This window comes from Gallus gallus, chromosome 8, assembly GCF_016699485.2.
Source record: "Gallus gallus isolate bGalGal1 chromosome 8, bGalGal1.mat.broiler.GRCg7b, whole genome shotgun sequence".
Taxonomy (NCBI): domain Eukaryota; kingdom Metazoa; phylum Chordata; class Aves; order Galliformes; family Phasianidae; genus Gallus; species Gallus gallus.
The window spans coordinates 19,717,196-19,744,981 of NC_052539.1; the positions used below are offsets into that span (position 1 = coordinate 19,717,196).

Genomic DNA, 27,786 nt, shown 5'->3' on the forward strand with positions numbered 1-27,786 from the left:
AGAGCAGAGCTCTCACCCAGAGGAGCCCATCCCGTTGGCTGCAGATGGAGGAGACATTCAGGAAAGATCCAGAGAGGCCAAATGCTTTGTGCTGCTGAGAGGAAGCCCTACAGCAGGCAGGGAGAGAAAGCAAAGGAATTATTCACAGCGCTTATAACTGGGAAGGTCTCAGAAGAATAGAGGTCTTAGACTGGAGGCTTTCATCGGGAAGGGCGGATTTGGAAACAAGACCAAGTTTTTGACCTAACTTAAGCAGTGCTCCCAGGAAAGATACCCTTGCAGAAGTGGTTAATGCAAGCAGAGGGAATGATTAAGCAAGCTAGACCTTGTAAAAGGCTCAGTTTATCAAGGCTGTACACCAGGGGAGCTGCCATCCTCAGGAGGCTGGCAGAGGGATTTGCAGAGCCTTTCTTTGTAGGTCGTGGCTTCTAATTTGTCTTAACTTGCCACTGATTAAAAGTTACCAGCAGATCTCTCTGCATTAGCTCTCTGAAATGGATTCGTTACCTCGCTGTTGCTCCAGCAGGTGCCTGCCTTCTGCAGCATCACACTGTGCAGCGTGGTGGCCCTCATCCCAGCCAGCTGTGGGGAGCTGAAGGCACGAGGCACTGCTTTTGGGTCCCTAGAGGCTGTAGGGCTGGTCACGGCCCTGCAGAACATCAGGGTGACCACGGCAAGGTCAATTCCTTCCATAGGGCTCCAGATCTGTCTGCCAAAGGTGCTCTTTGTAAAGGCACTGAGATCTCTCGAAGCAGTTGGAAGACCACCAGCCATGTAACCATGGTGAAAAGAGCTCCTTGGGAGCCATCTGTACAGAAGTTCAGCCTAGGAGCACAGAAAGGAAAAAAAACCAACAAAACATTGGCGGTAGTAAATCTCTTAGCCTGAGCTCCCTTGTTCTTTGGCCTCTACACTCTTAAATATTATGTACACAACATTTCACCTCTAAACCAAATGTGAGCGTTCATTAATACCAGTTGAGGCTCGCCGTGGAGTTTTTAAATGAGGCTGTTCTGCTGAGTCAGGTGCAGATGACACATCCACCTTCTCACATTACATTGCCTAAAATAGAGATGATCTTAAAAGCTGAGTTAGAGTGCATCTTGTCTCGCTTTGCACGTTTGCATGGGGTTGCCAAAAAGCTACTTCTCTGGCCACAAAGTGTTTTCACTGCAGATTCAAATGTCTTTTGTTTTAATGCCATGTATTTTAGAACAGTGACTTATTGCAGGTGTTGACAGGGTGGATGGCAATGGTTTAGGGGAAGACTCCTTTCCCAAAGGCTCCAATAGCAGCTTCTCCCCAGTGGCTTTTAATGGGAATTAAGCACCTACAAGCCATTTTTTTGCCTTAGAAAATCTCCCCTGCAGGCTATAGAAGAAGATTGGTAGCATTAAAAATGATGACATTTATCCAAGAAATGGCAAAAGGGAGCACAATAACCCTGCACTTTACAGGTGCTTTTCATCAAAAAGGAAGCCCCACATCTTTGCAAATTCAAGATACAAATGCTGCTGCATCCCGACGTTTGACCACTTCAGTGAACTGTTGCAGCTCTCTAACAGCTTGTATCGATGCTACAAACCAGCTGAAGGCACAGCGTAGGATCTACGTGCTGCCTGGTTTCTCACTGCAGGATGTTTTGACAGGCAAAGTCAGAGCCGTGGTCAGAGAACAGGGTGAAAATATGATATTTTTCTGAAGCATCTTGTGCTGTTAAGGATGATGTGAGTGGCGTGCAGGCTGCCGGGATACGAGGTGCCAGATATTGCCTCCTGCCATCAGTCTCTGGGTGGGGACTGGTTAATTATAATCTGCCACCTGGGCTTTCCCCGTGCGACTAGCCGTGATTTCCCAACTCCTAGATTAATTAAAATGTTAAATAAGATCTGTCCCTAACACCAGTCCCAGGGGGAGCATGTTATCATTTATCCCTACCCTTTAGTTATGGACACTTAGTGAGTTTTCAGACATCTCCACCAGGATTTAATCCCACCGAGCTTCGGTCTGGGGATGGGCTTTCACGGAGAGCTGCAGCACGCTTCTGTTGGCTGTTTCAACCAGAAGGAAGAGCTTGGGTCTGCCTGCTCTCACCTGCTCTTTTTGGGTCCCTGGTGAGCCCCGTGTTCCTGCCAGGACCTAAACAGGGCCTGTCTGTCACTCACATCTGATTTGTTGCTTGGGGTTGCCGGGTTGTGGCCACCCTTTGTGCCTTTCCTGCACTGGGCTCTGCTGCTTCTCTGCTTCTCTGGTGATGCAGCTCTCTACAGACTTTAAAATAATTGCAATTGATATTGTAAATTTGTTAGCTAATTCCCATAACATATTGGCATTAAAACTAGAAGCTGGGTTTTTTTTTTTTTTTTTCTTATACTCCTTTCTGGAAGAGTGCTCAGCAGCTCAAGCACTTGAGTCATAAATGGTGCTCCATTCTCCCTTCTTTATCAGTCCCACTTTTCCGTTATTTAGTCCTGATGTCTCCTCATTTCCCAGAACTTTCACAGCGGCATTAACTCAATTCTGGGTCTTCCACTTTCTCGACTCCCTTGTGCTGCTTTTCCTTTGTGTTCTGATCCTGTGCTGTTTCTGCCATGCCGTTCCACTTTTGCACACCAGCTCTATTTTATGTCTTTTTTCAACCTGGCAGTGGAGCCGTGCTGCCCTCTCCTTTCCCACAGACCGTGCTGGCTGAGTTGGTGGGAGTCTGTCTACAGACAGCAGATGTATAACAAATTTAGCTCTTACTAAACGGCTCCGAGACGGTTACTGGCTATTTCCATACCCCTTCCTTTTGGAGGACTGCATGTCAAAATCAGCGCGTTAATGGAACTCTCTAACTTCGCTTTTCTTCTGACTCATGGCAAGAGCATTCGCTCTTTTATTTGGCCATCACAAGGGAGTTGTAATAGATTTTCTTTGAAATCATTTTCCCTCATCATTTCCCATTACAGCAGCATACTTTGTCTTGTAAGGATCTCCTCACAGCCTTCCTCTGAAATAGTTTCTTGCGCAGCAAAAGTGGTGTAATAGAGCTACGGTTTCCTTGAAATGGTCTGGAGATTATTTTTTAAGTCTAAATTCCATTGTAACGGGTATAAAGGAAAACCTGGGAGGAGGCAGAGGAGGGCGGTTTATTTCCTGTGCTCCCAAATGGACGTTCCAGCGTTCTCTTGCGCACCGATATTTTGGATGCTGTGAAATGTGTCGACTCGCAGTGCAGCAGGAATATGGACGCGCATTTAAGCCGGTTTCCCCTGAGGACTGTAGCAATCGTGTACTGGTTGTTTTGAAAATGGAGGATTGCAGTAAAAACGTTCTCCCCTGTGATGCTTTAACAGCATTGCTGAGTTGTGCGTGTGTAAGAAACGGTGGGCTGGCGAGGTTTGAAACCAGAAAGCACCCGGGAATAGAAATAGAAGTAATTCTGACCTCCCTTTAATAATCGTGATCAAAAATGTATCCTGACATTGATAACCAAAGCGAAGAAGCGGCTGACAGAAGTCAGCTGGAAAGCGCGAGGATTAGCCAGTGACATTCCGATCTGTACAATTAGATGGATGCTATTAACATTTAAGTAGTCGAAAAATCAGCTCCCTGAAATACGGAGCTGTGTGCTTGAACTGTAAAAATGCCGTCATCCTACCTGACTCAGTGATAATTGCCGAGCGAGCGCTAAGTGTAGGGAGAATGCAGCAACGCTCAGAAATGCAGGCGAGGAGCCAGTGATGGGAGTGAAGGCAGCATTCATCTTAAAACAAATTCAAAACAACGCTCAGCTTAAAGAATAAAATAAAAAATAATAATAAAAAGGAGCAGCCAACGGGCTTTTAAAATGCCAAGTTTGATGTAACCAAAGCAGAGAATAAGTGGCGGTGGCTTTCTGCTGGGGAAATCAGCTTTGCAGCGAGAGTAACTTTCCTCAGTCACGCACACAGGGGTGCACGTGTGTCTGCTCGTATGCACCCTGCAGCCAAAGGGCCTTTTTCTCCCATTTTCTCAGCCACGCTCTGTACGGATAGCTCAGCCTCCTGCCTGAGCACGGGCTGGCAGGGCAAACCCCTCTTCCTCGTGCAGCTAATGCAGCTGCACCTGGGAGGCAGTGTGGTCGAAGTCACCTCCGGCTCAGGCACAGTCAGCTGCATCAGGACCCAGCTTGCCTCCAGCCCTGGCAGGCACGCAGCATGCACACCTCAGCAGGAGGCTGCTTCGGGGGAGCTGTCATGTCGGCGTGCGGGGAGCTGTCTGGATTTGGAGAGCATCTCCCTAAATCCATCAACATCTCTTGATTGCCTCTATTTAAAGCGTTTTGCTTGATCGCACGTGTTGACTGTTTGGCAAAAGCTTGGGTTTGTTGCTTTTCTTCCTGCCGTGTTTCTGCACAGAGCTCACCTTTCCCAAAGGTCTGTGTGCGTGCGTGTGTTTGTGTGTTGTGATTTCCATCTCACTCCCAATGACAAAGGAGAAAAGTCTTCTGGCTGCAGAATAGGGATGTGCTGGCGGTGCTCTCCCTGCTGCCGCCACTGCAGGTGCGTGGGGAGCAGGAGGTAAACCTGGAGTATTGGTTCTGCCATCCAGTCGTTTAAAATTGCGCGTGCAATTCTATTAATCTTGTATGAGCCAGGATAGATGCCAGCTTCCTATCCTAGAGCTACGTTTATTTTGCAGAACAATAGGATAAGAACATGTTTAGCTTCGTTTTTGTTAATTTAGCAAGCAGACATGACTGATTGCACGCAGGGAACAGAACTGTTATGTTTAAAAAAAAAAAAAGTAAATGATGCAGTCATTTTTATGCCTGTAGCCACATTTCAAAAACAAGGGATTATTTGTAGATCGCTGGGAAGTGTTAAATGAGTTCATTGAATATTCTGTTAATATGCAGAGATGCAGACACAAAAGCTGCAGACATAAGAATCCCTTTGTATCTGTACTTTCTCAGCAGAGAATATCAAAGACAAATAACAAATGTTTAAGGGCTAGCTCTCTCTCACAGGGTTGGGCTTAAGGATTGTTTCAGAGGGAGATGAAAACGTGGCTACAACTGTGTTTTCTTCTTCGTGCTGATGGGCATGAGCATTGGCTGCTCCTTGCAGGCAGCGAGCGCCAAGGAGTGCAGCCTTGACGGTGTGACTTGGGGCAGTGCAGGGCCTCTGTCCATGAGCAGTGCAGGCACTTCTGCTGTGACCCGTGCATCATCTCTGCAGTCGTGCCGCTGGAGGTGGGAGGTGTCCTTTGGTACGCTGCCTAGCACAGGTGGATGGTGCCATGATCCTCACATGTATGTTCTGTATTTCCGCATGTCTGGAAAAGCTGAACCGTGCCACTGGTTTTGTCAAGAGATTTTGTAGCGATTAATATTTGAGCAGCTCTTAGGAGGTAATGGAGGCTTGTTGTAGGATCTTTCCTATTCAACTCCTGCCACACACATCTGAATTTATTTTCTTCCTGATCGGCTTTAAAGGTGTGTAATCATGCGAGACTTAGGCTGTTGACAGCACAATTTTAATTCTTACCAGCCACTCAACAGACAATTGATGCGGCAGGAACAGAGTGCAGGTTCCCACTGTCCCCTTATTTTAATAGATGCACCGCTATCTCAGTTTCATTAATTGTCTCACCTCTGAACGCGGTATTGAAATGTTATCAGCATCCCTCTCGGTCTTTCATATTCTTGCCGTGCTCGTGTGCGATCAGGGGCAGGCAGGCTGTATCCTTGGGGAGGTGAGGATGCACCTTGCCACGGCTCGGTGTAGAATGCTCACGTTGGCTCTCTGAAAGGATCTTGTTTTGATAGCATGGAGATAAGCGTGGCTCATTTACCTTGCTTGTGAGCTAACTCCGCTCTGCAGAGGTGCACCTGAGCTGCGTGCCATCTCTTCAGGCCAGGGGTTGGGCTGTGGCAGGCTTGGGGTGTGCCGCTCCGTGCACACAGGAGGTGGTGCCGGGGACAGACTTCGCATCGCTGTCATTGATATCTGTAGCAGGAACAGCTCGATGCTTTCTCCTGACAGTAAATAGTCAGTGCTTCACTGCTTAGCAAAATAAAAGAAAGGACAGGAGTTCAGTGCTGAGGCTGCTGTTGTAACTCAGGACCACCTACTCAGTGCCCCGAAGCTTCGTTTTATTGCTTGCATTAAGTACTATTTCTTGATTTTCTTCAATTATTTTTCCACTGCAAAATACCAACAATGTCATTTTTTTTTATTTTACTTCCTTTTATAGCACTTTAAGTGCCTCTAGCTCTTTGACTTTCGCCATATATATATCTATCATCAGGAAGGTTGTTTCAGATCTGCCTGCATTTAGCCTGATGCGTAAAGAGAAGTATTACTGCTGATCTCATTTTGAAATGTTACTAACAGGGAAAATGCAATTACGGCAGGTCGTTTTGAGGCAGGAGCAGGGTTTGTAGTCGGAAGCAGTGTTTCAACAATATTGGGAAAGAAAAAGTGAACCTGTGATGAAAGCAGCAGTGAGAAAAAGGGGCACTCTGTGCTACTTTGAACCTGAGCTGTGTACCTGGAGCACTCCACCTCTCCAGTGATGGGTCACCACATTCATAAGCCGTTCTGGGTAGGCTGAGCTTTGTTTGAAATGATTATATTCTGAAATATGTTGATTATCAATATTTAAAAGGGCTCAATTAGAAGTTCAGGCATATTACGCAGCGCTGCTAATAAGAGCCATGGTGTGAAATACAATAGCACTCTGGTGACACTGTTATGGCATCACAGTTAATGACCAAAATATTAAAGAACTTATTGAAGTTCAATCATCAATCAAGGTAAATTGATTCTTCTGGCAAAGAATGCAAATGTGTTTCTTTGATTCTGCATGAATACCAACTACCCAGGCTTGGCTCACGCTTGTTTCTATGGTTATCAATTTGTGAACAGCTGGGTGAGACATGGTGAAAGGAAGGAGGAAGTAGCAATAATTAACTTTCCGTTTACTAATTACTGGATGAAATTATCATGATAATCATGATTACTAGATTTCTGCTCAAAGTTTTCCTCCCTCCTCTTTGCGTGTTGTCTCCACCATCGTCTCTGTTGATCCTGGGACTGCTTTGAACAGAAGGAGGTATGAACGGTTTAGGTCTCTGCAATCAGAGTTTCCTTCAGACACTAAATGCCTGTGAGAGTATCTCAGTGTGTCTTGGTCAAAGTTGCCATTATAATCAAGATATCACAGGAGAGGAGGCTCATTCCCCTGCTGTCAGGAGGCCATTGGTGCCTCTTCAGATCCCACTCCGGTTCTTTTTCACCTTTCTCATCCAATTTACTCTGTTGGCCCCAGCACTAAGAGGTCTTGAACAGCTCCTCCAGGAGTTTGTTCCTTTTACTTTCTTGCTTCTTTGGCCATGCCAGTACCGTCAGCCTTTGCTTTGTTCCCCAGTGTTGTTCCTGCAGGCAGCTGTGCTGCTCTGGATGCAGAGCTCGCCTGTCATCCTGAGCTCCTGCACACTTGGAGTGTTCTTCCCATCTCTCTGAAGCCTGTAGGCGCAAGCACAAAGCCTGCTAGTTCAGCACTGTCCCCAAGCAGTAACAGTCATGCTGGTAAGTTTTTGTTCCACCAGAGGCAAAGTATTAGGTCAAGATCCAAGGCTTCTTCAAAGGCCGCTGATGGTTTCCAGTGGTGTGGCACACTGCAGGTAAAACAGGAGATTCAAAGACACGCTTCTCTTGGACATCCCTTCTCACCAGCACAGGCTGGTGCTGCTCCTCTCGGCTCCTCGTGGGGTTGCTTTCCCAGGCCCTGTCCCAACTTGCAGCATGGGCAGCAGTCCTCTCACCTGCGTCGTGGCAGGAGTGGCAGACGTCTAATAGACACTAATGACAAGCTTTGATCTCCTCTCATACTGCTTATACAGATGTCACATTATGCTCTTATAATGAAAAGTGAGAACAAGCCGTTCCTTACCTCAAGGACAAGGAGCTGGCACCATAACCGCAGCTTGCAACTCCTGAAATCTTGCCAGGACTGATAATATACAAACCAAAATTGCTGTAGTAAGAATTACATTTGTTATATTTCATAAAAATATCCTCATTAAACATTTTCTGTGAAAGACCATACTGTCAGAAATAGATCCAGGTTTATAATTGATTTTTCCTTCCTGCACTGCTCTCCGTCCCAGCCTTCGAAGGAGCTTCATTTATATGTGAAGTGTGTCGAGTAAGCATAGAAGCCGTGGAAATAGAGGATAGAAGAGCTGAGTTGGGGTTGGGAAAGGAGGAAGTACGTATGTGAGGGTGAGAGAGGAAGGAGTCAGCCATTCTTCCTAGGAATACTGATATTTTAGAGAGATGATTCTTGTCTCTTGTTGCTCTGCCCCAGGTTACCCTGAGGACGAGTGCAGTAACAAAGGTTTTACATGCCCGTATTTTTTCCTGACTGTAAGGAATAAAGGCCGTAACTGCAATATGGGGTACATGAAAGGCCACGAGAAGTAATCTACAAATGGAAAAGCATTCTATGCAGCACAAGACTCAAAGCTCTGTGTGCTGTGCTCACCAGAAAGAAGAGCAAGAGGTGAAGTATTTGTGGCGTATGAGTACCCAACGTGAGAGAATACGCTAGCTGCAAACCGTGGCTGTTTAATCCCTCATATAGAGCCAGGGCAAGAATCAATAACTGCAAGCTGAAACCAGAGAAATTCAAGCAGAAATAAGGCTCAGATCTCCAGCAGTGGGGCTGATTTGCCACTGGAAGTGTTGGCTTCTCTATCTCTTGATGTTATTGAGCACTGGACACCTTTCTGCAAGACCTTTCAGCCCTGTGTAGGTGGAAATAGAGCACAAGGCGGGTGCGAAGGGCTGCTGCACAGAGTTCATCTCGTGGTGGGTCAGGTGAGGTGACCAAATGCTCTTTCTGTTCATATGTTTCTTAACTGGAAACGTAACAAGTAATTTCTGTATTAACTCAGTTTTGTGATTCTGGTTGAATCTTTTCCTTGAAAACAGCAAAGAACTGATTTTCACTCAGGCTATTTTGAAGCGTGAGCGAAATGAAGTTTGTGCTTATCAGCAAGTAGTGTCCAGTGGGGTGGCACGGAGGAAAGCCCAGAAAGCAATCATACGAATTAGCAGCAAATCTCCCTCTCCATCTTTGCAGCCGCACTGCTTCCATCACAAAGTTAAGTGGGTCCCCCTGCCTTGCAATTTCATCTGTGCATCAGGTGGCAACTTGAATTTCTTGACGGGGAGGTGCAGGTCTCTGCTGTGGGGTCTTGGGAAGGTGCTGGCTCAGCATGCCATGGATCCTACTGGGACTTTCCAAGTGGTTGTTTCTCTTTTGCACGAGAGCAGCACAGCTGTCTCAGCTGTGGTCCTGCTATTGCAAAAACAAACTCAGCAGCAGAGGGTGATGGTTTTTTTTTGTGGTCCTCTTTGGGGATTTTCTGTTGAAGTAACTTTCTTTTTTTGGAGTAGAAGAGAAGGGATGAGTTTCGAGACTGCACCCCATGACTGACTGTCCACTATCAACAGACCCCAGTTCTCAGCCCATTGATGCGGTGTGGAACTGAAAACAGCTCTTTCAGGAAACAAGAGCAGGGATGGAAGGGCTGCATGCAGGCGGGGCTCGCGTGTCATCGCCTTCCCAGAAAATGAATCTTTTTTCAAGGTTGCTGGAGAGAAATTGGCAGCCCTGAGAGCGGGAGAGGATGTAGCTGCAACGCAGCAGCTGATAGAAAATGCTGTCAAGTTTCTTCTGCTGTCAGTTAGGAGGAAAAGAAAATGTAGCACAGAGCTGCCAGCACATCTGGCACAACCTAAAGCTTTAACTAAACTATAGCATCCGTCCTCCAGCTTGGCCAGTTACTCACTACCCAAGAACAAACTGTGGAAGAGCTGACAGGTAGCAGATGGTGTAAGCAACATAACTTTGTTCACGGGCTCCTGCTGCCAGTCGTACTCCATTAGCAGAAGCACCTGGTTTTGCCAGGGTTAGGTGGCCTCCAGGAGCTGTACTGTGCCCTGCGCCAGCATGGTGCTGCTGGGTGCTGCCTGGGGGGGCATGCCAGGAACCACCACTGTCACGTATGGACTTTGCTCTCTCTCTTTTCCCTCTGGAAACCTCTCGCAACTACTCACGTCACTATTCTGTTTTCAGGAAGAAAAGCCCATCCTTTTCTCCTACAGTCCTTGTTCATGAGCAAGCTGTTTTCGTTAAATTATTGTACATCTCCTGTAACATGTAACTACAGCTGGAAATAGCAGAAAGGGTCATTTTCACACATGGTGGAACCAAGACCCAGACCTCAGTGATCTCAGAATCTGAAGCTGACATAGCGTATAGGGTTGGCTGTGCTTGGGGAGGAGCAATGTCTGCTGCAGTGGAGCAGGAAACAGCTAGTTAAGAATAAATGGAGCACTCAGAGATGGGAAGCACAAGTATTCGTCCTCTTATCGTTGCCATCTGCTTTTCTCCCACCAAGGCATGTGGCGTACTTTACTTCGGTCTAATGCCAGCTCTGCCCAGAGGGTTTTAGATGAGACAGTTCAAATTCCTTTCTTCCTTAAACCATTCTTACAGTGTTGCTGGACCAGAAGTCCTTGCCCCTTATTCCTAAGGTTGAAGGCAAAACCAGGAAGCCTTAGTGGTGGAGACTCTTGTTTGTCTTTGTCTACATTTCCTTAATATCTTAATGCTTTCTTGTATTCCTGCATGACGCACATAGTTGTATGTAGGAGTTGCCTTTGTATTGAGGCCTCTTTCCTCATTCCTGACGTCGTTGTATCCTCACCTGTGTGCAGCTGCTATTCTGCTTCAACCTGGAGCCTGGTTAGCCACTTTCACTCCAGAGAAATGTTTTAAGGCTTGCCAAATTGTTCTAGTCAGTTCGACTCTGCTCCAGTCCAGTCCCACTGTGAAGAGCCTGTGGAGCAAACCGGCAGCTATGGCTCTTTTCATCTTTGAGCTGAAGAGCATCTTCAAGACTCCTGTGGGCTTTAAGCCCACGGGAGGCCACCTGGCCCAGCCTGCTCATCCTTACAAGTTTTTCCTTCAGTTGCTGCCTTGCCCAGACCTTCCACGTCTTTATTTACTACTCGTCTCCCTCCTGTTCCCGTGCAGAACGATACAGTGCATTGGCATATTTCCTCATTAGCACAAATTTCTGTGGTCGCTGAATTGTTTGAAATGTTAAAATCTGGACCGTGGTTGTCAAAGCCAGCACGCTTTGGAAAGAATGGCTCTTTACAGAGCCATATGCAGCTCAGGGGAAATTTGAAAAGGAAAATCTGTCTGCAAAGGCAGCACAGCTGACTGATTTTATTTATTTATTTATTAACAGAGCACTTGCGAGTGTCTACTGGAGCTGCAGCCGGAGCCCCACTGCGAATGCACATAGTGGGCAGCTGTTGTCCCTAGGCAGATGAAGATGTGTTGCCTGGTTGCAGCTGCCCAGCAGCGATGGGTGGGAGCAGCGCTGGGCTGTAGCACTACTAAAACCCTGTTCCTACAGGATGGGGCATTAATGGGGGCGAGCGGTGCTGCCCGCTGCCTTTGGACCCGTGGGGTTTAATGAGCTGCTTGCACCACCTGAGCAGAGCAGCTGGCCTGCTCCTGTGCTGTGCACTTTGCATGCTTTCTATGTGTCCCTGCTGCAGTTTCTAAGCTCTGTCTGCCAGGCATCCTCCGGAGCTCCTCCAGCTTTGAAAGAAGGATCGTCGTGCATATTTTTAAGCATAGCCACGCAGCCTCTAAGTGCTCTAAAGCACTGAGCTCTAGTGCAAATGAATAAATGGAGGATCCAGCTAGAATGCTTTGAGATACAGTTTTCTAGGAAAGCTTTGGGAGTTTACAACCTTCACTCTGCTATCTCTAAAACCCATATTTATTTAACTTCAGCTTCCCTTCAGAATTTCTCCTGAGTCAGTACTTTGTGCTGGGCGGTTCTTCCACTCGCAGACAGGGCAGTTAATTTCAGTAATAAACGTGCAGTCCCTGACCCGTCTGCCTCAATAGCTGCATGCCACTGAAATGCACTCTGTGGAACTTGGTGTCCAAGTGGATATTCCCAAGTGGGTGTCTCACGGGTGATGGTGATGCTGGCAGCCTCCTGGTGTTTGAAAACAAACCTGAAAAGGTGTAATGGGGTTGGCGGGCATAATAAGGAGTCTAACAGTTCACTTAATTACCCAGGAAGAGTTAAGCGTGAATTAGCAAGAATTGGTTGCTCTGGGAGAGAGGTAAACTCTGTTCTTCGGTACACAGCTCTGCAGGAAGAATTACCGTGATGCAGTACAACAGAAACGCTGGGAAAACCTCGTGCAACTGTTAAAAACTCCGATTTGAAATGATATCTTTGGTGATTATGAAATGAATCGCACAACCTTTGCGCGAGTGTGAGAAGTGCCTCTGTAGTACAATAAGTGGAACTGTGTGAACTGTGACGCCTTAGGATTATAGTTTCATATAAAGAGGTGCATAGCATGCCTTCTCCTACATTATGTATTCCCCCCTGGAGTACTGCCTGCTTGCAGATTTTCAGCTATAAGAAAGGATGAGCTGTTCCATTAGCAAAAATCATTGCCAGCCATCAGGTATCATTCCAGAGAGCTAAGTCTTTGTAATTAGCAAAGGGAGCAAAGCGCTTGCTGTGTTGCTGTAGTACAAAACTGGTATTAGGCAAATTGAAGCAGAGCACTGTGATTTTTGGATGTGTGTATAAGGGACAGCTGCAGGTAGCGTCTTAATTAAATGTGTCTGTTATGGCACGGTATCCCTCCCTCCCATTTAAAGTGTTCTGTGCTAGATTTTCGGGAGTGTTGCTGCCACTGGCTCAGTACGTGCAAGTGTTTCTCATAGCTGCAGCCGCCAGTCCTGCACAAAGACCGTCAGCAAATGCCAATCCTAACGTTCTTTCTTTGGTTTTAGCACCAGCACACATCTCCAGTGCAGCTGAGCTGGGGCACCTGCAGCTCCAGTGCTCTGCCTTTGGTGCCTAGCAGGCAGCTGGCTACAGCACCCAGAGATGTGCTGCTGGCCTGGGTTTTGGGGATACAGCCCCTTGCTCCTCAGACCTCGGCGAGCTTCTGTGCAGAAGAGGCTGTTTAGGTGACCTGCCTATCAAAGAGGCATTCACCGAGGACATCTCTCTTCCTCCCTTCAGGCTGGCTTCATTCACAGGCTACCTCCTCCAGAGAAGGTATCATTCGGAGTGAAATTACAGACAACTGACAAGATCCCTGTCCTCGTAAATCCCCAATAATTGTGACAAATGTTTGGAGCACCGCAGGCGTGCTGTGCTCTGCCAGCTGCCCTGCCCGGCCCGGCAGAGGCCAGGCTGCATCCCACCAGGCTGCAGCAGTGCAGGGATTCACGGCATCACTGTGCTGGGGCTTCGGGCTACTTTATGGCAGGGACGTGGGATCAGGCTGGGGTAGAGCAGCCAAAACGGCAGCAGTTGTTTGCTGCCGCCTGATGTGTTGTATTGATCACCGGCCGCGGTGGAGACGTGCAGCTGAAAGAGCCGAGTTTGCTGTGAGCTTTGTGCTGTCAGCAGAACCCCGAGCCCGAGGTCAGAAGGGGGGGGGTGAGGTTATCTGTCCAGATCTCCTTGCAGGGTGGGCAGTCATTAGGTAGTACTGCAGTACAGCTGGGCATCTCACTGAACAAGGAACCCATCCTGGGGCGGAGCGGGAGCTGCTGACACCGCACAAAGCACAGGGCTGCTGCAGGGGGCTCGTCCCGTCCCTGCAGGTGGTACTGGGCTGTGTGTGGTGGGGACAAGGTCCTTCCTCCCTCTGCCGGGGTCCTTGGCCACCCGATCTGCCCACAGGTCCATGAGTATTTCCGATTCCTCAGCTTGGTGCAGATTTCTCAAGATTATTCCTGGTGCCATCCCCAGCCCATGTTTTTCCCATAACTGCTCACTGCTGCTTTAGGGAAAGCTGGGAAACAAAACAGCAGACGCACTGCAAATTCCTCCTTGACCGAATCAGGCAGTTGTCTGAAGCCCTGGGCTATGGGAATCGATTGGAAGTTGTCTTGTTGTAGCTGTTAGGTGTATGCCAGGGGTGACACAAAGCTCTCAGTGAGGTGGGTGCTGAGGCCCAGCTGTTTGGCTGCCCCAACCAGGCAGCACCGCGACGCCCACGAGCCAAAGCCCCCTTTTCTGCATACATGCACCAACGATGCAGCATCTCCCTCATACTTGAATTAATTTTTTTGATCTCTCCTAAAATATCCCAAGCAGCAGCAAATCCATCATCCTTGCTGGTCATAAGCCCCAGTTTTACATCAGCTTCACGTTGAAGAGGTGATGCTTGTCCCTGTTGCCTCACACAGCATGCAGCTCTGGGGAGGAAGGGCAGAGCCCAGGGAGCCATTGGGTGGGCGACAGGGCAGCTGTGTCATGGAGGGATACACGGCCTCTGTGCTAAGGTCTTTCTTCAGGCATCCTACTTGACTCTGAGTTTAGCAGCTGGTAGATTAAATACTAGAAGAACCTGTTTGTTTCTTTTCTCCTGGCGTGTTGTACAGCTGCTCCTCCCCTTTTTATGTTGCATTGAACTTGCTTACTCAGCAAACTCTGATTTGTTTTTATTTCTGAATTAAGGATGTGAAATCTCTTTCATTTTAAGATCTTTATATATATATATATATTGCTGTAGTGTTGCCGCGTAGAGATTGATTCTTCTGGAAACTGTGATATTTAAAGCTAATCTTCCCTGCGTTCATAAACTGCATATTATCTGTGGTGCTTGGGACTTGAATGGCTTTCCTTGGCCAGGGTGCTCTGTGCTCCAGGGGAAGAAGAGGAGCATGAAAGGTGTAGCTGCATTTAAAACTGAAGTGCTCCTTGTGAATTGCCTGCCTATAGCAATGGGAATTTTTCTCCCTGAAACAACTGTTTGGTTTCAGGCTGGTTGGAGACATATCCTTAAGGAAAGAAAAGTGGGGGGGGGGGAGGGAAAGGACTGTCTGCAAATTCATTTTTCCATTACTTGGAAGTCGTCTTGTATGTAATTTAGATGGGTCTTAACGAGGCATAAAGTCACTTTCAGGAAATTGATGTCTCTCGTTCGCTGCTGTGTGAAATGAGGGCCCGAAGCCACCCTTTGTTCCATCGGTGGTATCATCAGATCTGGTTGCAGAAATCCGATGAAGCTCTTAATCTGAGCCCCCGAGTAACCACAGCCCTGGCCTTCCCCTCTCCATTGATCGCTCTGCTGGACCACGTTTCTCTTTCACCCTAATATACTCCATGTTTCCTTATCTCTAGCAAAACTCATCCCGGGCCCTTCTGGGTTGATTAACCCATCGGTCACCTGATGGTTTTTTCCCCTGTCGGTCCTCTGGAGGCACTTGTAGGTGGGCAACTCCAGGGGCATCCAGGGCCTGCAAGGGCCACTGTGTGCCATTTTCAATACACAAACATGAGCTCTCTGGAGGAGCCAGTGAGTGTGAACTTCTCGTTGCTCCTCTGCCCGCTTCATAGCACGGAAGGTCAGGAGCCTCAGAAACTGCATGTCTGCCAGGACTGCCATCCTTCCTGGCAATAGAGTGCGAATGAGTGTTCTGTCTTAGTCCCATGCAGACTGCCGGAAGCCTTTGCCTCCATGCTTCCCAGTTCCAGAGGCAACCCAACAGGGCTTTCCCCAGGAAGAGGCAGAGGGCCAGGTTCTGAGCACAGCCCAGGTCCATGGGTATGGCATCGCCTTCCTCCTGCCATCTCAGGCCTTGCAGTGCTCCTTGCTCCCACCCCATGCTGCCTAAGGTGTAATTGGTCTCCTTTTAATATATATTTTTTTTTTGTAAGGATCATATTAATTTTGTTTTGCTTGCATAACCCGGACTGTTATCATCTGACTAATTACCCGCACATTTTCCTTCAGACAGCAAATGGGAGAGATAAAACTGCAGCAGGTTTATGTGATTTCTGCTTATCAAATTACTGTAATTATTTGAAGAATGGCTTAAAATTGTATGGAGTAATGAATTTAATTATGAGTTTGTAGCAATGCCTTGCGCTGCATGCAGCTTGCAAATGGGCGAGTTTGTGAGCGGCGCTTGGCAGAGCGCACGCCTTCAAGGGCAGGCCCTGCACCGCCGCAGGCTGGCTGTGCTCATCTGTGGGCCCACACAGTCCGGTTCTGCCACGGCCTCAGGCAGGACGGCTGACCCCACCTCAGCCCTGGAGCACATGGAGCCCAGCTGGCTGGCCCAGGCCTTCATCCTCCTCCTGTTCCTCCTCGTGCTGAGGCGATCAGCCCGCGGGTGGCTGTCAGGTGGGGCTGGCAAACCTGTCCCACCGGAGCCACAGCCTGTTGCAACCTGCTCAAAACATTCAGAGGAGCATTTACCGTCTCTCTGCTCTGCCTGAGAATGAGCACGTTTCTTCATGTTGACTGAAAGGTGCACGGGGACGGGCATGACCCCTGTGAGCAGTTGGGAGGGCATTCTCTGCTCCACAGATGGCCCCACGCCCTCAAATACAATGAATTTCTTGCTGGTACACAAGTAGACCCCATGTCCCCAGGGGCTGCTCCCTGCCTCTTGTGCACAGATGTTTCCTGCTGGTTCAGCCGGTGATTATATGTGAGATTTCAGTGTGTTTTTTTTTTGTTGACTAACATATAGATGGTAATGAGACAGCTAATTGTAGGAGCACTGACTCTTGAGGTCAGACGGTTGGCACTGGGAAATGGTTTTTGTTTTTTTTACCTTACATGCTGCTGCTGGTATTTGTGTAGGTAGTGTTGCATCAGCGGACAAATGTGCCAGGAAGATCGGCTGGGGGAGTGGGCAAAACCCAATGAAATGCTGTCCTTCAGAGCAGGAGGGTTTCAGAAAGCTGGAGCCTGCTCCTGAGGACAGGCTGGCAAGCAGACCAGGCCACTGCTCCCAGCAAAACCGGGTTGTGGAACGTGGCACAGGGCCAGCGGAGCAAAGAGGTTTGGGCTTGGATGCGTTTAGGCAGCGGATAAAAGTGCAGCCAAGAGAGAATTGAAACTGGTTGTATGAGAAGTGGAAAAACTGCTGGAACTTCTGATCTTCTGTGCTGTGATGTTCTGAGCTGTATGAAGGACTGCTGGATCATTTGGTACAACCACCTGCCACCTTGCTGTCTGTGGTGTCCCTCGTGACGTGGTGTGGCTCAATCTCAACTACATAAAATATCGGATACAAAAGGCAAAAGTAGCCAAGGGCCTTCCAGCGTCAGAAGCCTTTGCAATGATGAAATGACTTCGAGATGATACTGACAGATGGTCTGCGGTCTACGGTTCAATGATTACAGTGTGTCACTGTTTAAAAAAAGATTGGCCACCATAAGAGATTATCAAATGTTGAAAGTGCAGTTCTGCCCCGATTTGGGTTTTAGGCAAATCTGACCTGGCAAGCCAAGAGAAAGCACTGGCAGTCAAATCTCCTGCCTTGACGCATGAATAAGGGAACTGGTGTGCAAGATGGAGTCGTTCATGGTATTACTTCTGTCCAAATGCAAGGTCAAAGCGTGTTCTGGAAGTATTAACTTTTAAAAGAGCTTGTCACAATGCGGATGTGAATTCTGCATAATCTTTGCAGTTTTATGTAAATGAGAAAGCAGCAAGGTATGGTGAGAGAGTCGACAGAAAATGTGATTGTTGAAACCGTAAATAGGTGTAATTTTTGGCAGTCTTTCCGTAACCCTACTTAAGCCAGGAGGAAAGAAAAGCCCACTTTCGTTTGAAAAACTCATACAGATGCGTGCAACAAATGCTGTAATTGTTAGCATGTTGGCAGCAGTCATAAATACAGTTAAATGACGTGCTGTCAGCCCAGGGGCAGCGCCTCTGACCTCCAGCAGCAGTTGGTGGCCCTGTAGGTGTCTGAACAGAGCCATGCACCGTCCTTCCCACCCTGACATGAACTGTTGTCACAGTTCAGCATGTGGGGCAAGAAGAAGAGAATACCTTAAGCGTTGGAGCTTAAGATTTCATTACCCTTACTGGTTTTAGCTTTTATAGCTAAAAACGTTATTAAGCATCATAAAATTGTCCACTTCTTGTAAGTCCGGCTGCCGTACTTTGCCCAGTTTGTGCCTGTATGAAGAAACAAGATAGCAAAGCCTGTCTGTGAGAAAAATAAGAAAATAAGAGTCATATTAAATTCTTAAAAGCAGCTTGAATGTGTGAAATAAAATTAGCAATAATATTTTGCAGACAAAACTGCCTTCAGGAGGGGCCTGCAACAGAGGAAACAACAGTGGCTAATGTTGTCTTCTCTCAGTCATTTTTAAAGGTCACTTCATGATCAAAATCTACTTGCTAATTTAATTTCTGTTATTCAGTGTAAGTGCAGGATGATGCTGTTTATTTTGTTTGCAGGTTGTTTTCTGCAAAGAATCAACCTTTTGCTTTTGTTCACGTTGTGTCAAGGTCTGGGCCCAAAGTTTGTGCACATGGCAGCCCTGCCTGATGTGCTGCTGGGGCCCTACCTCGGGGTTCTATGAAGAAATATGTAGGCTATCCAGTGTAATGTTGTCTCAAGGTATTCACAACCAAATAGGTATTGTGGATTTGCTTGCTGCATTTATTTGGCCATATTAATTGCTGCTTGCATGTATGGGAAGGTGAACCCATGTTGACTTGTTGTTCTATAGCAGATCAGGATTGTTTGTGGGACACAAGTTGAGGGGATGCTTTCTTGCTCTCCCTGCCTCCTGTGCCTGTAGAGGTTCTGCATGCCCCAAAACGCCTTCCACTATTTCCACTCGGTTAGGATGCCGCTCTCCTTCTCTGTGTAGGTGCACACCAAGTGTGTCAGGGGGGTCAGCAGGCAGAGAAGAGGAAGAAATTTAAGGAGTAAAATGCTTTGAAGAGTCATAATAGCCTTAGCTCGAGGACTCAACAAATAGTACACAATGTGGATTTTCAGCTGTCACATGGCAGCATGTGGAGTGGCTTCCCCTTGCTGGGCTCTACAAAGATCTGTCTCAGGTTTGCTGGGAGGGAGATGTGATGGTGAAAATCACGGCAGATCACTCTCTGCTTTAGAGCTCCATTCATGCCAAAACCCCCAAGACTGCCTCCCAGCCACTGGGACACAAGGCCAGTCCTGAGGAGACTGAGCACCGTCTGGAGCAGACTGGGGCCACATTGGTTTTCAGATAAGATCGGGAACTGCTTTCTCTTCCCTCAGGCAGATCATGGGTCTAAAAACCCCTCTTTAAGAGGAAAGACGATGTTTTCTCACAGAGTCGGAGATCCTCGTGATCGTCTCCAGTATGAGGGGACTCACTGTGCAGTGTCTCCTCCTGGCATGTTGGGTTGGCTGACAGCTGCATCTCACATCCTCTAGGAAAGACACGCAGTAGCCTCTGCTTGGCAGGAAGTTCTCTCTCCTGTTCGCGGTTGCAGCTGGAGGAGCCGTGCCTCATCTCTTGCTTGTAATTACATCAGTGGAGTATCTTGGGAGAAGGTTAAACAGTCTTTTGTATATCAAATAAAGCCAGTGAACTTCGCTGAAATCATTTAATGAAAACAATCCTGATTATCAGTATATACCGCCATGTGATATTTTAAAAGCACATCTTAAAGGGAAATGTAGAATTGTTTAAGGCCTCTAAAGACTAGAGTGCAGAGGCTATGCAGCAAATGCCTTTATAATCTAGGATCTGAAGTAGGCTTTGAATCCATTTGTGTGGTTTTTTTTTTTTTTTTTTTTTTCTGTTGTAAAACATGAGAGATTTTGATACGGTAACTCGGATTTAATTCAGAACTTTCTTATTAACTGTTCTTCATGCACAGCAAATTTTAGCGACTGAGCTGAAGGGCTCTGCGCATGAAGGATGGAACCGACTCAAGGACAGAGCTATTAAGGTGTGTAATAATCAAGAGAGGAAAATTAATTGTCTCTAATTTGGCATAAATCCCAGGGACGATAACTTCAGTTATTAGGAATTCAGGGCCTATTTCCAATTAGTTATACCCAAGGATGCTCTCATTTCCAGCCGCATAATCTGGGGGTGCGTTAGTGCTTGTAAAGGACAACGCTGCCTGACTGCTCCCTGTGCGGCCGCCGGCAGCCTCTGCTTGCTGGGCAGTAAATCAAGCCCTGGCATTGCCATGTTGTTCCTGACACCTCGCAGTGAGACCTCCATGTGTGTGTGTCACTGCAGCAAAACCACCTGGGCTGTGGTGGAGCGGGTCAGAGAGGCTGCTGTGGCTTCAGCATGCCTTTCGGCCTCTGAACTTCCTTCTAAGACATCCGCTCCAGCAAAGCCAGGCTCTCTTCCCTGTAGGTGTATGAAATGTAAATAGGGCGGTTGTTAGCTGTACTGGAAAATCTGGTTGAGCCTGAGCTTGGCAGAAGAAGGAGGCAGCAGCTGGCAGCGACAGCACATTGTGCCCGCGTAGCTCTGTATGTGCAGCACCTCCGTGCTGGCAGCGTGGGCTGCAGGGCTGCAGCAACATCATGCCTGTGAAGCCATCAGCGTGGGCCTGTGGGAGCAACCTCCTTCGGCAAGCGGGGCTGTGTGTATCTTGCACAGAAACACCAAAGCATGGCAGTCTGGAGCACCTGTGGCCGTGTGTGTATGTGAGGGGCAGCCGGAGAGATGGTTCAGAGCAAGGGAGACAAACCCATTTGTGCACTCCATTTCCCTGTAATTGTTTTTCTGAGACCTGCAGCCTCGCAGTGCTTCAGCCCTCGTCTGCTGAATGCTGTCTGCCGTTCAGTCAGCAATGAAGCAGAACTCACGCAGCCTGAGAGCGTGACATCCTCCAGTAGCTGTTCTCAGTTCTGCTTATCCTACACCTTGGCTTTATTGCATGGGAACATCACAATGACTGCCTTTTTCCCCCTTTTCTGTGATTTCTCATTAAAAAATAGTAATTAAAAAAAAAAAAAAAGGAAGACTCAGGAGCTACTGTGGGACTGCTCTTCCCAGCCAGTAGTGTGGTGGTGACACAAGGATCTTCCTAAATAACAGTGGGATCACACTGCAGTGAAAAAATACCAACTCATCTTTCGGTCTTCAAGGCTAGCCATTCTCAAGGGACTTGTGAGGCTGAAGCTCACCAAATCAGGGCGTCTGCTTAGCTTTCTTGGTCTATATTTGGGGAAAATAGGCAAGGACCACGTTTGAGGATAGCAAATCCATCCCATCTGGGAAGTAGAAATCCCATGTTGGTTAGAAGGTGGGGAAAGCCAGGGTTTCTGTACTGCTCATTGGCAAAACTGAGCCTTTGACTAACAGCAAATACATTTAATGTTAGGAAATATGTTTTTCTTGAATGGCAAAGGAGTTCTAGCTGATCTCCTGCATTTGGTTCATGCTGTGTGCCACGGGAGCCAAGAGATGCCATTTTTATCCACTTGGCCCTGCTGTGGTTTTGCTGCCGGCTTTCCACTTGTCTGTTGCACGCTCTTCAGTTCATGAGGGCCTGCACTGGGGATGTGTTTAAAGCTTTGGCTGAAGCTTTCTGAAAATATAGGTGCTGTGACAAAGCAGTAAATAGGACACTGAGCCTCCGTAATGCTCACTATCTGTGTGAAAAATGTGTGCCGTGTTAAACTCTGATCAATTACATCATCCCGACATTAGAGACCGTAAGTTGTCTGGAAATACATCTTATTTATGTTGGCATGTAGTCACTGGCTTGCTGCTGGTCTTTTGCTGAGGGCCTTTCAACTTCACATGGTCTCTGAAAGACTATTAAGGTAACCAGAGCCTCCATCTAAAGTGCTGTTGGAGCCAGTGCAATTAATGGATCTTCTAGAAAGTGATGTCTTGCATGAGGCTATAGAACTCAGAGTACGAAAATATTTCTGTCCCTGACTCTGGGTAAGTGTTCTTTCCCTTTATAAAAAGTCACTTCCCCACCAAGTAAATAAAGTTAGTTACCCAGTACGTCCAGTTGCATTATGTGACAGAGTATTTTAAAGCTTCTGAATAGGAAGCAGTAATTTGCCGTATCACTGATCTGCCTGGGATACAGATGAGCTGAACACCCTTCTTACAAATGATTTCTATGCCTGCATTGGCTGCAGCAGAACAAGTGCACTTAAACCTCACACTTACTGTTTTATTTGGAGATAGAATTTCTCCGACAGAAGATACATGAGAAGTTTTCAGTCGTAGAATTACCTGACCCGGTATCTGAATATTTTCTTGAAGGTTATTTTTGTTCTGAATGTCGTTAAAAAATAATACCTCGGAGTAGAGATTTCATTTGTCTTTTACTGTATTGGCCTTTATTGGGACTGGTTCTGTGTTCTGGTTTTGCTGACTTACCTAAAGACCTGTATTAATAACATGTTTCCTGAGCACTTGCTCAGAGCACAGATCACAACCACCGAGGAAATGGCAGACACAGCCATGTGCGCGAGAATTCACGGAGAGTGGTAGGAAGGGATGGCACTGGAGAAAAGGCAGAGGGTCAGGGAAGAGGCAACAAAGGGAGGTGGAGAGCAGTAGGGCTGGTGTTTTCCAGCCCGTTTGCTGCAAAGGAGCCTGTTTTTGTTGAAGTCTGTTTGTCCTCCTTTCCCACGCCCACACACCTTGCTTGCTAGCTTTGGGATCCAAACTCTCACGGTATTACAGCGCTGCTCCATCCCACCGTTTGGCGACTTTGGAGGTTGCCTTCATGTTTCAGTGTAGTCCTCAAGATCAGAGAGCAAAGAGGTATTTCAGGAGGGCATTCTTCTTGGGGGGGGAATTTGTTTTCCTTTTGAAGCCCTGGCAGTTTGTGAACCCAGAACTGGAGCATGCTTGTGCTTTCCCTAATGACTCTCTGGCTCCTCCCCAGTACGATCTTAAATTTTAATTTCCAAGCTGATATTTCCAGAATGTTTACAGCGTTCTCAAGAGTTTTTGATCGGGGATTTTGGAGAGGGTGAAAGACAAAAGGGAGTTGTTCTTCTCTCTCAAGTAATATCAGAGCAATTATTCTTAAAAAGTCGACAATTGCTGCTCTGCCATGTTGTGCGTGTGCCTTCCTATCCAGTAGTAATGCAAGGAAAGGCATTGCTTTCTCTCGTAGGAACTTTTTGGACCAGCTGTTGGAACAACATGGGAATTAGATGTTTCCAGCAGGATATCTTGTCAAAGCACACGACTTTCTCCTGTCCCAAGTCCTAAAAGTTTTTTGCTGGTCACTGCTGCTGTGCTGGGCTTCTGTTCCCCCAGAAAAGGAGAGGCCGCAGGATGGGTGGTGATGCAGGCCGGCTGCAGGAGCTAAATAGAAATCAGATTTTAGCATGATCCGGCCCTTTCGGTAGGAGTTAAGTGACCGAAGATCTCGCGTTCTGGCCTGTGAAGTGGAAATGAACAGATTTAGCATTCCAGCTGAGCGGCAGCAGGAATGCTTCACATTAATCTGAAACTCTGTGTCAGAAAGCGTGGGAGAGCTCTGCTGTCAGATTAACTCCGTTCTCATGCATCTTTTCCTGCACTGAACTGCAACCAAACGTAAATGGATCAAAAGTCAAATGCTCCATTAATTTAACCACACGTTGTATTTAATGACATATGGAAATGCTTTATTGATTGCACATCTTAAAAGTGAAAATCTCTATGCTAATGGCATATCACATCAGTGCAGGTGAAGTGGTATGGAAAATGCAGGGGATTCATAAATGACTTCAAATATAAGTAAGCCATTTACGTGCTTTTCTCTGAAAAGGCTGAAGTTTGGGGTATGTTTTAGTGGGAGTGTGTTTATATATCCTGTCACAAGGAAACGTGCAGCGACAGCCGTTATGTTCTATTCCTCAGTATAAAATATTAAAAAGAAGCAGTGGTTTGAAAATAGGTCTACGGGCAGTTATTTTCATCGCTTGGTACCAACAAATGGCACAGTCCCGCCTGAAAGCACAGCTTGGTTGTCTTTTACTGTTCCTTTTCTATGGAGTCATAATAGCTGGCTGCAAAACCTTTCTGAATTCACTGTGTTTAAAGAAGTTGTGTGAGTTTTTTCAAGGCGTACCTCCAGCTGCTGGGTTTTGTTTTGATTTTATTTTATTTTTTGCTGTTTTGTTGCTGTTGTTTTGTTTTTGTAAGTATTGGGCGTTGGAAGAATCTAATCTTATTTCACAAAACTCTATTTTTACCTATCTGAAATGGTGCTGTAATATTTTTTTCAGTGGAGAGGGAATAAACCAAAATTTCTGCCTACACAGGGGTTAAGGAGGGGACTCTTGCAGATAGGATCAGCTCTACCTGTGTGTAAGCTCTTCCTCACCCACATTCTTGACATTTCTTGCTGTAGTTTCTGCTGTGCTATACCTTGAACCCTTAAATGACTTTCAGCACCTTACAGCTAAGCCCTTTCTCGTACTTCATTAACATGAGTGACTGGTTTCTCCAGTCTATAGGGGAAAAAAATACTTGTTTAGGTGTTTCTGTGCATTTGAGTGGTTGGAGATAAGTTGTCTGTGGACACGGCTCTATGTTTGTGGTAGAGTTGGACTTGGAGCAGGAGGTTTAGGGTGGCCTTCCCCTCTGAAGGGACTTTGCACTTCACGTCCCACCAGCCAGGTTCTGTCAGTGGGTAGGCTGTCCAGTGGTACAGAGCTTGTTCATGCTGAGCAGATGAGCTTCTGCAGTAATCCTCCTTCATCTTTACTTTTTTAGATATGCCAGAAACCTTGAGTCTAGGACCAAGATTGGAAATGACTGTCATAGAGAGGAAATCAGAATGGGAAGCAAGAAGTAGTGGCTGGGATGGCTGAGGGATGACGTGGTAGCAGGGATTTCATAGATGCTGTCACAGGCTAATCTGATAAAGGTGTAAATAATTGTTTTCTTCCAGCATGGATTGAGGTCTCCTAGCTGATAGCAAATTCCACAGCTAAGACAGCCTGAGCAGAAGTTGTTATTTGTTAGGAAGATCCCTAAACTGCAGTCTGAAACAGTGGGTTGTAGGTGCAAACCTTTAATTTGCCCAAGGATGTGACTGAGTGCTTGCTTCTGGTCTGCTCTGAGTCAGCTTCAGCAGCAGTTAATCAGCTGTGTGTGCCCTCTGCCAAGCACAGGTCGCAGGTTGTTATCTGTGAAGAAGAGAGGAGCTGCCTCTTTGCAATGGAAGCTGCTGCTGGACCCGGCCGTCTCAGTGCTGGTGGAGACCCGAGTGCGAGGGGTACACTGTGCTGCCCTCACAGGCTCTCAGGAGGAGCATCCTGCCCTGCCATCTTGCCACAAAGGGATGATGTGAGCATTGCCCTTCCGGCAGCAACCATTAGTGCTGTCCCCAGTGGGTGTTTTATGGGCTCGTAACCTCCAGGCTGAGCAGGTCCAGCAGCTCCCACGCTGCGAGCCCCCCAGGCAGCAGTCAGCCTGAGAGTTGATCCCCTTCTGCCATGTCTAGTCTTGTATTTTCTTCAGTTTTCCTTACAGTACTTTCTTTGTTTTGGACTGACTCAGATTCTTTCTTTTGTGAACTGTTTTGCTGCTGCTGCTGTGATCTTTCTGGGAGATAGCGAATACTTTGTTTACAGTAAGCTCTTGTGCAGTAATTCATGTGGTTGCACCGTGACACAGAATAGTCCTTCTGGAGCTAATTTCCACACCCACCCATTCATCTGCACCCTTCTCCCGTTCTCAGCAGGCAGCTTCAGCACGTCACGTTGGCGTGATGTCATACCGAGCCGGCAGATTTGTCATTAAGAGCCTTGTCATCAATAGATGACTGTTCGTGCTTTCTGCCTGCCTGAAACTGTTTTATACTTGCTAACCCAGCAATTAACTTTGCTGCCTTTGAAACAGGTTGGTTTCACTGCCCCACCTTTTCCTTGGGCAATTACAAGGCGGTGCCAGTGTCAACAGGGCATTAATTAGCCTGCGTGAGACTTGGCTGCTGCAGCAGCACGCACTTCTTCCCTCTCCCTGTCGGGCCGTAGCCCGGCACCAGGCAGCCTTTGGAGGCCACAAATTGGGATAATGCTGTTGGTGAGCTTCTTTAGGGGTTTCTGTAAGGATGGGGATGCAGGGAGAGCGTCACCTCAAAATGGCTGATAAATTGCTCTTTGTGCAGCATCAGTTGAAGCTGAGCGGCGCCGTGTCAGGGTTTTCTTATCATGTAAAATGATGCCATTCTTCTGGGCCGCCGGATTGCTCCAGTGCTTTTGATTGTCTTGTGGTAATTGAATAGCTGCACTGTGTAACCTGTGCTGAAGGAATTAGGGCTGTTTATTCAGCAAACAGATGTCCTGGATTGTGGTGCGCTTACGATCTTACTGGCTTGCATCTTTCATTAGTTAATATTGCCGACTGCCCAGGCTATCTTTCTTGCACTGATAATTTTCCATTTGCTGATGCGTTTTAGTGAATCAGGGGGAGCTTTGGAAGCCTGTGAAATGTGTAAAGTAATTTCACTGATCCATCAATCGTGAGTCCATCAGTAGGCAAAGGTTACCTCTGCAAACCCCCCACCCCAGCATCCCATGTTCCATTGCTTCAGACCCCTGCCTCACCAGGACTGCTTCAGCACTGATGGCTGTAACTGGGTGAGATCCCAGCCTGGCCCACCAAACGGGTAGGGAAGAAGGGGAATAACCTTTGGTGCGCGCATCCTGCTCCTGTGCAGTGCTGACTGCAGTCAAATGCATCTATCAGAGATCTCTCTCTGCCCTCAATCCATTTCCTGTCTCGTTGCAAGTTCCTGCCTGGCTTCAGGGAGCTGGCAGAATAGAAAACAAAGCTATGTTATATTTTAATTATTCCTACCCTAACACCGATGTTTGGCTGGAAGTTCCTCAGCTGACACTAACTGGCAGAAGCCAGTGGGCTAGAAAAGCAATTTCCAGCCCTGTGAGCGGGTAGGGCCCAATATCTCACCAGAAATGAGTTGAGAACACCCCTTCCAATGGGGCAATGGCTTTTGATAGATTGTAAGAGAATTCACCTTACAGCTGTGGCTGTAACGTATAGAAAAGTTGCTTTTTGCTGTTTCCAAATTATATTGGGTATCATTTTTTTCCTCTCCCTCGGCACTCTGAACAATTGGACTTACGATACTAAGCAGGCCTGGCTTTTGTACAAAGAGGAATATGACAAATAACACCCATAAACGTGTTTACAGCTTTCACTATCTTTTCTAAAACACCGTTTCTGAGAATTATGTTGGCACAAAGGAAATTCACAGTGGTGGGGGGGGGGGGGGGGGTAGATTTTGCAGGTGCTAAGTCACAGTATGACCTGCAAAACACAGCTGCATGGATGCAAGACCAACGAGTGCCATACAAGGTTTGCACTAGCAGGAACCTCATACCCAGTTTTCCTCTTCTCTAAGAGATTACAAGTTTTGAGCAACATCCTGGGGGTAATCCTGCAGGATTCAGCTATCAACAGCTGTGCTCACCATGGGCTCTCCTGCAGGCCTCTCCTGTAAGCAGCTGCTGCGCCATTCCACGCTGTGACTGATCCATGCTTCTCAAAAGACGTACATTTCAGTTGCCTCAGTGTCCTTATCCTCAGCTGATGGTTGGAATGATACAGGAAATAAGGAGGCCCCGATGGCTGTGTCTCCCAGCAGCAGCCTCGAGAAAGGTGTTTATCTGGTGAGCCCATAAACGCGTTACGTAATTGCAGTGTCTGTAATGGAGATTTCAGCTGCAGTCTGGGGCTGTGGGAAAGGTTTCTTACCTTCTCTTCCCCCTTAAAGATGGGAAATCTGTGGCACAAAAGAGCTGTGAGAGCGGGAGGTTAGATTTCTGTCACCTCGGCAAGGAGATTAGCAAGGCGAGCTGTCGAGTGAGCATGAGATATCCTCTGCACATGCTGTCACGCTAGATGCCAGAGGGACATTCCTGGCTCCTTGGTGACTGCTGCTAGCAAGACCTCGGCCAGGC

General features: G+C 47.2%; 1 protein-coding gene across 37 annotated transcripts in view; it reads left to right on the top strand.

The window, feature by feature from the left end:
- PTPRF (protein tyrosine phosphatase, receptor type F) overlaps positions 1 to 27,786 on the top strand; it is a 342,426-nt gene that overhangs the window by 217,994 nt on the left and 96,646 nt on the right. The window contains exons 1-2 of one of the 37 annotated variants that reach the window (XM_046944835.1): positions 25,796 to 25,885; positions 27,314 to 27,495. The exons of 35 other annotated variants lie outside the window; for them this stretch is intronic. The gene's annotated coding sequence lies outside the window, so the exon portion shown is untranslated. Of the gene's footprint in view, positions 1 to 25,795; positions 25,886 to 27,313; positions 27,496 to 27,786 lie in introns of those variants that run through there. One more of the 37 variants, XM_046944834.1, reaches the window with a different exon arrangement.